This window comes from Babylonia areolata, chromosome 30 (genome assembly GCF_041734735.1).
Source record: "Babylonia areolata isolate BAREFJ2019XMU chromosome 30, ASM4173473v1, whole genome shotgun sequence".
Lineage (NCBI taxonomy): Eukaryota > Metazoa > Mollusca > Gastropoda > Neogastropoda > Buccinidae > Babylonia > Babylonia areolata.
In genome coordinates this window covers 7,838,416-7,853,373 of record NC_134905.1, presented here as the reverse complement: position 1 = coordinate 7,853,373, position 14,958 = coordinate 7,838,416, and the positions used below count along the sequence as shown (strand labels likewise).

Below are 14,958 nucleotides of genomic sequence, written 5' to 3'. Positions count from 1 at the left end.
CCCTCTCTGTCCCTCCCTCTCTCTGTCTCTCTCTCTATCCCTCTCTGTCTCTCTCTGTCTATCCCTCTCTATCCCTCCCTCCCTCTGTCTCTCTCTCTCCCTGTCTCTCTCTCTCTCCCTCTCTGTTTCTCTCTCTGTCTGTCTCATTGTCTGTCTCTCTCTCTCTCTCTCCCTCTCTCTCTCCCTCTCTCTCTGTGTCTCTCTCCATCCATTCATCCCTGTCTCTATCCCCCTACCACCCTCTCTCTCTCTGTGTCTCTCTCTGTCTCTCTCTAACCCCCGCTCTCTCTCTGTGCCTCTCTCTCTCTCTCTCTGTTTCTCACTCTCTCTGTCTCTCTCCCTCTGTGTGTGTGTGTGTGTGTGTGTCTGTCTCTGTCTCCCTCTCTCTCTGTCTCTCTCTCTCCATCCTCTCTGTCTGTCTCTGTCTCTCACTCCCCCCTCTCCCTCCCTCTTTCTCTCTCTGTCTCTCTCTCTCCATCTCTCTGTCTGTCTCTGTCTCTCACTCCCCCCTCTCCCTCCCTCTTTCTCTCTCTGTCTCTCTCTCTCCATCTCTCTGTCTGTCTCTGTCTCTCACTCCCCCCTCTCCCTCCCTCTTTCTCTCTCTGTCTCTCTCTCTTTCTGCACCCACACTGTGTCACCACTCACGTTTTGTCGAAGCCAACAGCGACACACCCAAACAAGCTACCGAAATATATACTTTAAAAAAAAAAAAAAAAAAAAAAAAAATCACAAACGAGTGAGAGAACAACAAACGGGACCTAACATTAAAACAAACAAATATAAGGGGTAAAAAAAAAAAAAAAAAAAAAAAAAGAAGAAAGAAGAAAAAGAAGAAGAAGAAGAAGCAAAAGATGCAGCAAGATCCCAATTTAGAAACCAGTATTCGATCGGTAGCTAGGCCTCCAAACGCACACAGTTTGATTCAGCTCCAGCTCTTTCCAGATTTCTCTGCCAGTGCCTGATGTAGGTAACGTTTTGCCGAAAAGAAGCGAAAGGTTAGAGTTGTTATTGGTTTTTTTGTCTTCTTCTCTTGTAGATGAACAGAGAGAGTCTGTTTTTTCTTTTCTTTTCTTTTCTTCTAGATGAATAAATAGAGCTGTGTTTTTTCTTCTTCTTTTTCTAGATGAATAGATAGAGCTGGGTTTTTTTTGTTTTGTTTTTTGTTTTTTGTTTCTTCTAGATGAATTGATAGTTGTTGTTTTGTTGTTGTTGTTGTTGTTGTTGTTTGTTTTTTCTTTTCTAGATGAATAGACAGTGTTTTTTTCTTTTCTTTTCTTCTAGATGAATAGATAAAGGTGACGTTGTCGAAACGAAGCGAAAGATTATAAATGAATAGATGATTAGATAAATAAACAAATAAAGGTAACGTTGATAGATGTTTAGATAAATGAATAAATAAATAAATTAAGGTAACGCTTCCGAAAATAAGCGATTTGTTAGGATAAATGAATAAATAAATAAAAGCAAAGGTAACTCGCCAATAAGAAAGCAAAAGTGTGGAAATAAACAAAACAGAATACATAGATGAATAAACAGATACATATTACATTGTCCATGAGAAGCAGAAGATTTTTTTAAAGAATGAATAAAGGTAATTCTTGTCAAAAAAAAAAAAGAAGAAAAAAAAAGAAGCGAATAGTTAAAAATACGCAAATGAATGAACAGATAAATAAATAAACAAACGAATATAAAAAAAAAACCCTAACTAAATCAATAAATGAATAAAGGTACTGGATTCCTATGTTCTTCTTCTCCCCCCCCCCCCCCCCCCCCCCCCCCCCACCTTCCTCCCCTCCCCCTCTCACTGATGTTTCACCATTTTTTTTCTGAATTCCCTTCTGTGTCAGTTTCACCTTCCTACCTACTCCCTTCTCTACGTAAATGTCTCTGGAACACAGATTTCATTTTTTATTTAAATCATTTATTCATTTATTTATTCAATTTTTTGTCATATATCATGATCATCGTCGTCGTTACTGCTGTTGCTGTTGTTGTTCGAATTGTTGATATCATAATTATCATATCATATCATATCACATTATCTCACAGAAGAGTAAATGGGAAATAAGCAATGGTATCATAACAGCGGTCATATTGACATGGAAACCAACAATATAATCTGTACGAACGTATTATATCCATTACATCCGTGTGTGTACGTATGAGTGTTTGCGTGCGTGCATGAGCGTAGTGTGTGTGTGTGTGTGTGTGTGTGTGTGTGTGTGTGTGTAGATATTCATATTCATATATGTATATATATATATATATATATATATATATATATATGTGTGTGTGTGTGTGTGTGTGTGTGTGTGTGTGTGTTGTGTGTGTGATATGTGTGTGTGTGTGTGTGTGTGTGTGTGTGTGTGTGTGTATGTATGTATGTATGTATATGTGTGTGTGTGTGTGTGTGTGTGCAAGTGTGTGTATGTGTGTGTATGCGTGTGTGCATGCATGCATGTGTGTGTGTGTGTGTGCGTGTGTGTATGTGTGTGTGTGCGTGTGTGTGTGTGCGTGTGTGTATGGGCGTGTGTGCATGCATATGTGTGTGTGCGTGTGTGTGTGTGCGTGCGTGCGTGCGTGCATTTGTAGGTAATGTGTGCACAGGCGAGTGACAAGTGTTTTCTTTCTTGGCCTAGCCACGCGCGTGCCCCTTCATTAACTGTGTTCTGGTTTGTGTGATCACTGATTCCTCCTCACGTCAAGTGCCTGTGCTGTTGCACTATATGAGCAACAATGTCAAGTGCCTGTGTTCGACTTCCGCAGCCCTCGAGAATCCCTGTTCAGGTCACACATGACAATTCCGTCAATCCAAGGAAGATATAAGCTTCCTTTCAAAATAAGATAGGATAAGATGTATGTTGAGTTTTGATAGTTTGAGAAATTGTTGGTTGTATAGATATAAGCTTCCTTTCAAAATAAGATAGGATAAGATGTATGTTGAGTTTTGATAGTTTGAGAAAATTGTTGGTTGTATTTTTTTTTTTATTGCGAACTGTTTACGATTGTGTGCGATGACTTGCGTGTGTGTGTGTGTGTGTGTGTGTGTGTGTGTGTGTGTGTGCGCGTGTGTTTGTGTGCATTGTGTGTGTGTGTGTGTGTGTGTGTGTGCGGGGAGGGGGGGGGGGTGGGGTGGAGGGGGATGAATGATTTTTGATAATGTTTGGTATTTTGTGGTCAATTTCTTCCTTTTTGATATTTACATGTGTGTTCTTTTTGTAAACGCCTAGGGCTTATTTTCAAGATTAGGCGCAAATGCTTATTACAGTAGTAGTAATAATAACAACAATAATAATAATAATGTTAAGAATAATAATAATAAGTTAAAATGGAATAAAAAATAAAATAAAATAAAATAAATAAGATGAAATTCATAAAAATATAAAATGAAAAAACAACAACAAACAAATAAATAAATAAATGAATAAATAAATAAAATGAAATAAGATAACAGAATAAAAGAAAACAAACGAACCCTGCTTCAGATCCGTGACACACAAACACACAAAAAAGGGAAACAAATTTTAAAAAATAAAAATAAAATAAAACTGCACGCACGAAAAAACACAAAAAAATGGGTGGCGCTGTAGTATAGCGACGCGCTCTCCCTGGGGAGAGCAGCCCGAATTTCACACAGAGAAATCTGTTGTGATAAAAAGAGAAATACAAATACAAATGCGGAATGGTCCAAACACGAATTCCTCAAACGGGCCCTTAACTAAACACAACTCTTTCACTGAGTCGGGAAATTGACCAAAGACTTATTACTTTATTCTAACAAGTCTTTCGCTTCTTTTCGCTGTGTGGCTTTCAATGTTATCAAAGTGGGAAGACCTGCTGGCGTACCTACAGAACTGCATGAGTTTGCGGGTCAGGCGAAACTGGTAGATTCTGTCGGTTGTGTATGGAAAATATTATGATGATCCCTTGAAAACGAATCTCCAATAAAAGAACCGCGATAGAATTTGCTGTGGGTTCAAAACTGGTTTTAGGAATAAATGAAGAAAAGCTATAATTATTGTCTGAAGAGAAAACTTATGAAAAAATAATACTAAAAAGGAAAAGCGAAATAATTTCATTCCGATGTAAAGATGCTTTTCAAATGGCAAAACAAAAATATTATGTCACGTCTTTTCTTGTCCAGTTGAATGGCTTTGTGTCACAGAACGATATTAAGAAATAAACTGTTAACTTATTCATTCACGTATGTATGTATGTATGTATGTATGTATATTCATTCTGTATTATTATGTATGTATGTATGTATGTATTATTATTATTATCATTATTATTCATTATGTATTATCAATCATTATGTATGTATGTATGTATGTATCTATGTGTGTTCATGATATATTTACTATTCATTATGTATTTATCATTTAATTATTCATCTATTCATTGATCTATTTATGTGTTTATTTATTTGTTCATGTGTTCGTTTATTTGCTAATTTATCTATCAGTCACGTGTGTGCTATATACAACGCACTGTGCTCAGAAATATGTAAATCAAGCTATTCAGAACAAACAGAAACACGCACACGGTGGAAAGGGGAATGACAGACAGAGAGACAGAGAGAGAGAGACAGAGAGAGAAAAAGAAAGAAAGATAGAGACAGAGGGAAGGGGGAGGGGGGGGGAGTTAAGAGGGAGGGGGACCAGGAAACAGACGGATTGATGTACTCGACATACTGATGATATGTTTACAAGATGTTCAATTTCTCAAATCAAAGTTAACTGAACAAAGTTAGAGATCCACTCATGAACAGCAAATCTGAAACAATAAACGTCTGGTGACTCTAATGTCGAAGTTTATCACTGACCATAGTACGCGATAGACAAAAATGAAATGAAATAGATAAATAAACAAATAAAACAAACAAACAAACAAATAAGCAGATAACCATAACACACACGAGACAAAATTCATAACTACACACACACACACACACACACACACACACACACACACACACACACACACACACACACAACCTAACGAATACTCAACGGCAACCCCAAGTTCCTAAACCACACACCCAAACTAGGAGACAGAGTTCGAATCATTATCAGATGAAACTGCCTGAAATCATTTCATTAGTTGTGATCTTCTGTTCCGTGCCATCTAAGAAAATTACAATTACTTGTTACTATAAAACTGCGATGTTACTTAATTTGTCTGTATTGTATTCTAGAATTATGCAGTTTAGTTTCTCGTAATTTCTTACAAATGGGAAAAAGAAAGGTTACAAAACATTCACCAATAGTTTTTCGAACATTCAACCAAAAAATGCAAAGAATATTAGAGCTCGCCACAAAAAGGTGATGATATTGGTTTAAATAATCTTTAATTATTCAACCTTTAATTATTCAACAATACACATGATTACAATGCAATGAATGACAAAAGAGCATCAACAAGCTTAAAGCTTATACTGTGCTCACAACGTTGCACTTCAATTTTATCATGACGGCTGATGAACCATATTGTGACTTGTATCAAATAACATTCATAAACAGTAAGTAATGAAATAATGAAATAAAACAAATGAACAAACAGTACATAATATAGTAAAATAATGCTAAAATATCAATATTAGGTGATAATATTCGTTGAAGGGATTAAAATAAGAACCGAAATGTATCTACGTGTATGCTCTGAAGCATTTTCTCATTTCTACTTAATCTCTTCTGTGAATCTCTTAAGAATGATCAAATGAAACAAAACATTTTCAAAACCCTGTCGCTTGCCTTCAGTTTCTGAATGTCCCGAAACCGGCTTGTAGTTTACCTGATGGAATCAACAACAACAACAACAACAACAAAATCAAACACTACTCACAAAGAAATTGACTGATGAATTAATGTCCAGTTACTCACACCTGGTCAAGTATTAACACACAAAACACCTGTATACGCCTGAAAATTTATGTTGTTACTTACAGATTTGGGTCAGACGACAGAAATTCGAAGAAACAGCACACACAGATATTTGTCGCATACACCGAAATTCATGCAACAGCAACTAAAACTGGTCAAACACGAATTTCACGAGCAACTGACAACTCAAGCCCAGCTGTCAAGTCAGTCAATCACACAACTGACATGAACGTTTATCGCTTCAGTGAAAGTGACGATGATTTTGGCCGCCCTCGTTGCAAAGCAAAAGTCTCGTCAACTCTGAGCTTGTCAATGTCAGCGCGTGCCGCTTTTATTCTCCCCCTTCGCAGACTCAACCCAAGGCACGCGCACTCACACACGCACGCGCTACCTTTACCTACGTCACTGCTGCTGCTGCTGCTGAAAGGTTCCACGAGACAAAAGTAGAGAGGAGGGTAGGGGGGTGGTGAGGGGTGGGGTGGAAGGGGGAGGAGGACGGGGGTGGGGGGTGGGGGTGGAGTGAAGGTGGCAGCTTTGTCGTAGAGAGAAAAAAAAAAGGATGTATTTTCAGCTTCTGACTTCGATTGTCTGCTGCATATCTTCTGCTGCTGTCAGTTGAAACAAACTAAGGTGAGGGGGGAGAGGGGGTATGGGGGAGGGGATGGAGAAGGGGGGAGGGGGGCTGGGGGGAGAGAAGGTGTGTGTGTGTGTGGGGGGGGGGGGGGGCGAGAATATAGCTTTCGTTTTCCTGTACGTAGCACAAGCGTGACTTGGTGCTAGTCTATTTTTAGTAGAAGCAGCACGCGCTTCCCACACGCTTTTAGTGTTAACGCCAACGTCTTCCCCACCCACCCCCCTCCACCCCCACCTTCCACCCCCACACCCCACCTCAACCCTCCCGGGAATTACAATAACATGCAAGAATGGCGGGGTGTCCATGTATGTGGCCTGTACCACTCTTGTATGTACGCACTGAAAACGCATATGCGTGCACCTGTACAAACTGAGTGTGCACCTGTATAAACGTTCACATCTTGTGTACACACTCACGCGCGTATGCGTTCACACGCTCACACGCGCGCGCACGCGCGCTCACACAAACACACACACACACATACACCTGACTAAACGCACACAACTGTACACACACACACACACACACACACACTTGTCTAAACGCACACAACTGCACACACACACACACACACACACACACACACACACACACACACCTGTCTCAACGCACACAACTGCACACACACACACACACACACACACACACACGCACGCACACCTGTCTAAACGCACACAACTGTACACACACACACACACACACACACACACACACACACACCTGTCTAAACGCACACAACTGTACACACACACACACACACACACACACAAGCACACTTGTCTCAACGCACACAACTGCACACACACACACACACACACACACACACACACACACACACACACACACACACCTGTCTCAACGCATACAACTGCGCACACACACACACACACACACACACACACACCCGCACATCTGTCTAAACGCACACAACTGCACACACACACACACACACACACACACACACACACACACACACACCTGTCTAAACGCACACAACTGTACACACACACACACACACACACACACACACACACACACACACACCTGTCTAAACGCACACAACTGAACACACACACACACACACACACACACACACACACACACACACACACACACACAGCAACACCTACAAGCATCAAACACAAACATCGTACACTGTACATCAGCAGTACAAATCTCCTCATGGCCACAAAGACGTGTGATGCACACAGGCCTGTGGACCAGCACGGAGGCAACAGACGGCATTGGGAACGAACGTTCCGTAAAGGACAGAGGACATTCTGAGCGTAACCCCCGAAATGGTGAAGCGGTGGCCTAGTAGTAATGCGCCCGAACAGGGGTTCCAGTCCCAACGATAATCCAGACCTCTACTCGACCTTGAGTGGTGGTCTGTGTGCTAGTCCTTCGGGTGAGACCGATAAATCAATGTCAGTTTAATACAGGGAAAACTGGGACCACACACACACACACACACACACACACACACACACACACACACACACACACACAGAGAGAGAGTCGAGTGTCATCCACTTTACGAACTTGGGGAGTGCTGCTTAAAGTTCCTGACCAAAAATGTAGGTATCCGAAGCAGTTTTTAGCCTGGATGAGGCCGGGAATATATTAAGAGAATAATTATGCACGAATGATTGATTGATTGAAAGAATGAATTCATGAATGAATGAATGCATACTCATATAACGCCAGTCCTCGGTCGGAGACCAAGCTCTGAGCGCTTTACAAACATTGACGGGATCATTTACACAACAGGCTGCCTACCTGGGTAGAGGCGACTGAGGGCTGCCATCGGGCGCTCATCATTCGTTTCCTGTGTCATTCAGTCAGATTTCAGACAAGCACATATTATTCACTCAGACGTGTAGCTTTTTACGTGTAGGACAGGTTTTTGTTGTTATTGTTGCTGGTTTGTTTGTTTTTTGGTGTTGTTTTTAACCATGCCATGTAGGCAGCCATACTCCGTTTTCGGGGGCGTGCATGCTTGGTATGTTCCTGTTTCCATAACCCACCGAACGCTGACATGGATTACAGGATCTTAAACGGGCGTATTTGATCTTCTGTGTGCGTATACACAGGAAGGGAGTTCAGGCACAGTACAGCCTTGAAAGTAAGTAAGTAAGTAAGTAATAATAATGAAGGTATGTATATATATATATATGATATCTATCAGATGGGGGTCGCCGCGCTTTACAATAAACTATACAAATTTAAGAATGTGTGACATAGAAGCATATAAAATTAAATCAGCACAGGCTATTATCACAGTCTCCCATCACATAGGTTAAAAAATCACAGCAAGATAAAACACATCACATTCACCACAGTCAAAATATACAACACCAAGAAACCAGGCATCACAAAAATCACTCAGGCACAAAAATCGTAGTCCCAAACCTATACGGCCCAAATCACAGCAAGATAAAAACACATCACAGTCAAAACATACAACACCAAGAAACCAGGCATCACAAAATTCACACACACAAAAACTGTAGTCCCAAACCAATGAAAATTTTCTTTTACATGGACCACACAGCAGCCTCGCCGTCACCTCCAATCTTCATGGAAATACTGATAACAAAATGTCTCCAGGCGCTGGGGCATTAAGAAATACAATAAATAACACGTGTGTGTGTGTGTGTGTGGACAGGAAACGACATGACACTTGTCGATGATTTACAGACCTGACAAAGGATGGAGGAATTTCATAACCCTAACACTGACAGGTGTGTGTTGTGTTGAAACAGGGGGAAATAGAAACAATATGTAAAAACTATAAAATAAAAACCTGCCGTAACGATCAGGGAATTATGAAATAACCCGACCAGAGTGTCTGCAAGAAACCGGCAGTTGACTGGAGTTACGTTAGAATCAATTAAGTTGTTGCACAATGCGAATAACCATGACCTCTGCTTGTGCCTCTGTGGTGTGTGTGTATGTGTGTGTGTGTGTGTGTGTGTGTGTGTGTGTGTGGTGTATGTGTGTGTGTGTGTGTTGTATCTGTATATGGTGTGTGTGTGTGTGTGTGTGTGTGTGTGTGTGTGTACGTGCGTGCGTTGCACCAGTGTGTGTGTGTGTGCCTTCCATCAACCACTCCTTTTTAAAAAACAACCAGGTAACAGATCCATTCAACAAAAGACTCGTCTACAAACTTTCGCCTTCTTCACCAAAGACGGTGGCCTCAAGATGCAGACCTCACAGACCCAGTGTCTTGTCTGCGTGTCGCCGTGCAGTGTGTGACGGCGTGTTTCGCAATGGTTGTATTGTTTGTCGCAATTCCTGCAAACAGACACTGGCGGCGGAGATTAGCTTGTGAATCCCCTTACAGTCGCCTTTTCTGGGCACAAGGTGACACAGTAGCGTGCAATCAATGGCCAGCAGCTATCAAGATTCCTGTGCACTGCTTTGGCTCTTCTGGGGTTTAAAGATGCTGTGCGCTGCCTGGAGGAGAACGAGTATTTATCAAACAAATAATCGGGTGAAGCGATTCACGGTCGGCTGTATCATGATTCCGTCACTGAGAACCGAACGCTGAACGACCGGTCATTAAATGATAATAATAATAATAATAATAATAATGGTAATATGATGATGATAATACGACAATATTATTATCAGCATCATCATTAGTAGCAGCAGTATATAAAAATAACGATGATCTGATTATCATCATCATTATGATAATGGGCATTAATAATGTGCTCTAAACCTATACGTCCTTTGCATATAGGTCTAGAGAAAACATTAGACGATTAAATTTCTATCATCTTTGGCAACTTGACATTCTTTCTTTAAGTAAACAAGGAAAACAATATATAATTCCTTCATCAACGCTTTTTTTTTCTTTTTTGTCAACAAGGAAAGCATTTGATTTTTGTTTTAAATCTCCATCAATGCTCTTTCTTCAAGCAAAGCAGAAAACAATATATAATTTCCATGATGTAAATCAATGTTTTTTCTCTTTCAACAAACAAGGGAAGTCTTATAAATAATTTCCATCATATCCATCAAGAATCAACGCTCTTTCTTTGAGCTGAAAAGAGAAAGGATACATGGTTTCTACCATCTCCACCATCACTCTTTCTTTGAGCTGAAAAGAGAAAGGATACATGATTTCTACCATCTCCACCATCACTCTTTCTTTGAGCCAGCAAGGGAAACAGTACATGATTTCCAAAATATCAATCAACGTTCCTGCTTTCAGCAAACAAAGGGAGGCAATGTATAGTTTCCAAACTCTTCATCAACAACGCTATTTCTTTCAGCAAACAAAGGGAGGCAATGTATAGTTTCCAAACTCTTCATCAACAACGCTATTTCTTTCAGCAAGCAAAGGGAGGCAATGTATAGTTTCCAAACTCTTCATTAACAACGCTATTCCTTTCAGTAAACAAAGGGAGGCAATGTATAGTTTCCAAACTCTTCATTAACAACGCTATTCCTTTCAGTAAACAAAGGGAGGCAATGTATAGTTTCCAAACTCTTCATCAACAACGCTATTTCTTTCAGCAAACAAAGGGAGGCAATGTATAGTTTCCAAACTCTTCATCAACAACGCTATTTCTTTCAGCAAGCAAAGGGAGGCAATGTATAGTTTCCAAACTCTTCATCAACAACGCTATTTCTTTCAGCAAACAAAGGGAGGCAATGTATAGTTTCCAAACTCTTCATCAACAACGCTACAACGCTATTTCTTTCAGCAAACGAAGGGAGGAGGGGGAAGGGAGGGGCGGGAGGGGAAGGGAATCAGGGGGGGGGGGGGGGGGGGGGCATGGTGAATGATGTAAACAGCGGTGAATGCGACGGCAAAGTGAATGAGCACCAGTCATAACTAGAAGTGACTTTTTGCACTTGCACTTTCCTTTTCTTTTAACACACACACACACACGCACACCACACACACACATATCTACACCACACACACACACACACACCACTAAACATCACACACACACACACACACACATCCACACCACACACACACACACCACTAAACATCACACACACACACACACACACACACACACACACCACACACACACACACACACACACACACACACAGCCATCGTCCATAATCCGCTAAATAACTGTCAGTGTCTTTTTTTTTTTTTTTTTCTTTTAATAAGCTGAGACACCGATTTTTCAAACGCAATTGTTTCAAGCTGTTCATAGCCCATATATGCCTTCTTATACTTGATTTCATTTTCTCCCTCCTTTTTTTTTACAAAGAACACACACACACACACACACACACACACACACACACACACACACACACACACACACACACACACACACACAGCTATCGGTTATAAACCACTGAATAACCTTTTTTTTTTAAAGCTGATACGTCGATTTTTCAAACGCAATTGTTCAAGGTGCTCGTGGCTCACAAGAACCTGAAACAACCGTTAGTGTTTACAGTCATAGACCACAGTCAGTGTGGAACTGTACAGAGCCTGCACAATTTAAATCATCTCTCGTTTTTTTTTTAGACAATGTGGTTTGTTGTTGTTGTTGTTGTTTTGTTTTTTTTCTTTTACGAAGTGGTCCTGAAGTGATTGTGTGTGTGTGTGTGTGTGTGTGTGTGTGTGTGTGGTGTGGTGTGGTGTGGATGTGTGTGTGTGTGTGTGTGTATGCGTGCGTGCGTGTGTGTGCGTGTTTGTGTGTGTGTGTGTGTGTGTGTGTGTATGTGTGTGTGTGTAGTGTGTGTGGTGTTTGTGTGCGTGTGTGTGGTGTGGTGTGTGTGTGTGTCTGTCTGTATCTGTGTGTCTTTTTGTTTGTTGTTGTTGCTTTTTTTTTTCTGCCCCATCACGTCCTGAAGTTTTTGTCATGTCTGTTGTTGTTGTTGTTTTGTTGTTGTTGTTTTTTTCATATCCATTAACGTTCCACTGGCTGTATTACAGGGTTATATTGTAGCACTGACGCGCACGAAGAGACGATGTAGTTTTAACTCACTCAGTACGGCCAGTCCTCTCTTCTCCTCTACACAGACCCCTCGGATGTCCAGTGGGTGTCTGAATGACCCAACCTTTAGCTTCCGTCGTCAGAATTGTGGTATTCTTTGTCAACATTCACCTCTTCAGTATAAGAGCCTTCCGCTTGCAATATTTTGATGATGGTAATTGGGTTGAAACGCTGTTAACGTTGTCTCTTTCGCCGTTCGTATGGAGAGAGTTAAAAGCGAATGATCATCAGCTGAACCCGTGTACCCACTCCAACCATTACATTTCCGCCTGCATTGACCGTGGCTGTCTAATCCATGCACTGTCAGGCACGCGCGCACACAATGGGTTAAAAAAGGGGGGGTGGGGGGAGGGAACAGAAAAAGAAGCACGTTACTATCAAAAAACATGTTTTTGACTCCTGTATGACCCCGTGGAGTAAAAGGGGAGAAACAAGATAGAGAGAGGAGGATAGAAAGAGAAAGAGGGTGGGGAAGGGGGGAGGAGAAAGAGGGTGGGGGAGGGGGGAAGGAGAAAGAGGGTGGGGGAGGGGGGAAGAGAGAAAGAGGGTGGGGGAGGGGGGGAGGAGAAAGAGGGTGGGGGAGGGGGGAGAAAGAGGGGGGGGAGGGGGGGAGGGGGGGAGAGAGACAGAGGGTGGGGGAGGGGGGGAGAGAGACAGAGGGTGGGGGAGGGGGGAGAGAGAAAGAGGGTGGGGGAGGGGGGGAGGGGGGGAGAGAGACAGAGGGTGGGGGAGGGGGGAGAGAGAAAGAGGGTGGGGGAGGGGGGAAGGAGAAAGAGAGAGAAAGAGGGTGGGGGAGGGGGGAAGGAGAAAGAGAAGGAGAAAGAGGGTGGGGGAGGGGGAAGGACAAAGAAGGTGGGGGTGGGGGGAGGAGAAAAAGAGAGAGGGTGGGGGAGGGGGGAGGAGAAAGAGAGAGAAAGAGGGTGGGGAGGGGGGAGGGGAGAGAGAAAAAGAAAGGGAGAGACAGAGGAGAAAGAGAGAGAGACAGAGAGGAGGGGGCGGGTATCCACGGCCGGGTTCCAGACTCTCCGAGTTCGAGTCCCACACCGGATTTTTACTCCCACATCCACTATAGACCTTGAGTGGCGGCCTGGATGCTAGCCTTTCGGACGAAACGATAAGCGGAGGTCCCGCGCATGTGCAGCAAACACTTATCGCATTTCAGGATTAAATTTCCCTATTCAAAGTAGGCGTACGGTGGTTCAGTGGTTAAAACGTCTGCCAGAAAAGGTGACTCAGTCCTAAAGTGGCGACCACCCTAGATGCGCGGGTTCGAACCTGCTGAGGACCAGGTTAAGAGAAAAAATGTTTTTAAATAATAAGGAAAAGAAAAAAGGCGGCAATACAAGGGCAACCTGGAGTCATGACCTGGGTGCGGCCCGGCCCCCTCAGAGTGTAAGGAGTTAACTCACTCAGCACGGCCAGTCCTCTCTTCTCCTCTACACAGACCCCTCGGATGTCCAGTGGGTGTCTGAATGACCCAACCTTTAGCTTCCGTCGTCAGAATTGTGGTATTTTTTGTCAACATTCACCTCTTCAGTATAAGAGCCTTCCGCTTGCAATATTTTGATGATGGTAATTGGGGTGAAACGCTGTTGATGTCTTCTCTTTCGCCGTTCGTATGGAGAGAGTTAAATTAAGGGCCGAAACACTTGACTGAGGTGGGCTTCTTCTCTGAAGACCTTGTACTGTCCAGCTCTCCCTAGAGTTTCTTATCACTGTAAAGAATCCGGGAAAGCAACAAAACAGTTGTCCCTGGCAACATTGTGTAAAACAAATTCACTTTGACAGAAAAACAAGTACATGTACATTTGCAGCCATGAAAGAGAGAGAGAGAGAGAGAGAGAGAGAGAGAGGGTAGAGAGAAGGGGTGGCGCTCTACTGCGGCTACTTGCTTTCCCCGGGAAGAGCAACCCGAATTTCACACAGAGATTTCTGTTGTGATTTAAAAAAAGGTTTTTAATTGATACACAAGAATGCAATACAATACAATTCAATGCTATGTAATAAATCCTTTGCAACAAAAAACTCATGAAATAAAACAATACAATATATCTGTTGTGTCAAAAAAAGTAATTTGATACACTATTGCAGTACAATAATACAATACAATACAATGCAATACAATACAATGAATTTGTTGTGACAAAACAGTCATAAAGAAATACAATGCAATAAATTTGTTATCATACATATTATACACAATAATGCACTATGCTCTGGCACTGCACACAGCATCTTTAACTTTCTCTCTGGCGACAAAAGCTTTTTATCGACAACGCTGGAACAATCTTACCTTGCCTACAAATGTCAGCCAGCCTCTCTGTCCTCTTCCTTATATGGTCATCGGCTATGTTGGCGAGCTCTTCAATGAAGTGGCGTGAAAGTGCGTAAGGCTTTTTCGTACTTGTTGGCCGGAGAGGCGAGGGAGGAAAAAAATACAAGTTGTCGTTCTTTT

General features: G+C 42.1%; 1 protein-coding gene across 1 annotated transcript in view; it reads right to left on the bottom strand.

The window, feature by feature from the left end:
* Positions 1-6,170, bottom strand: part of LOC143275556 (uncharacterized) — an 83,313-nt gene extending 77,143 nt beyond the window's left edge. The window contains exon 1 of the mRNA XM_076579748.1: positions 5,946-6,170. The gene's annotated coding sequence lies outside the window, so the exon portion shown is untranslated. The remainder of the gene's footprint in view (positions 1-5,945) is intronic.
* Positions 6,171-14,958: the final 8,788 nt, after the last annotated feature.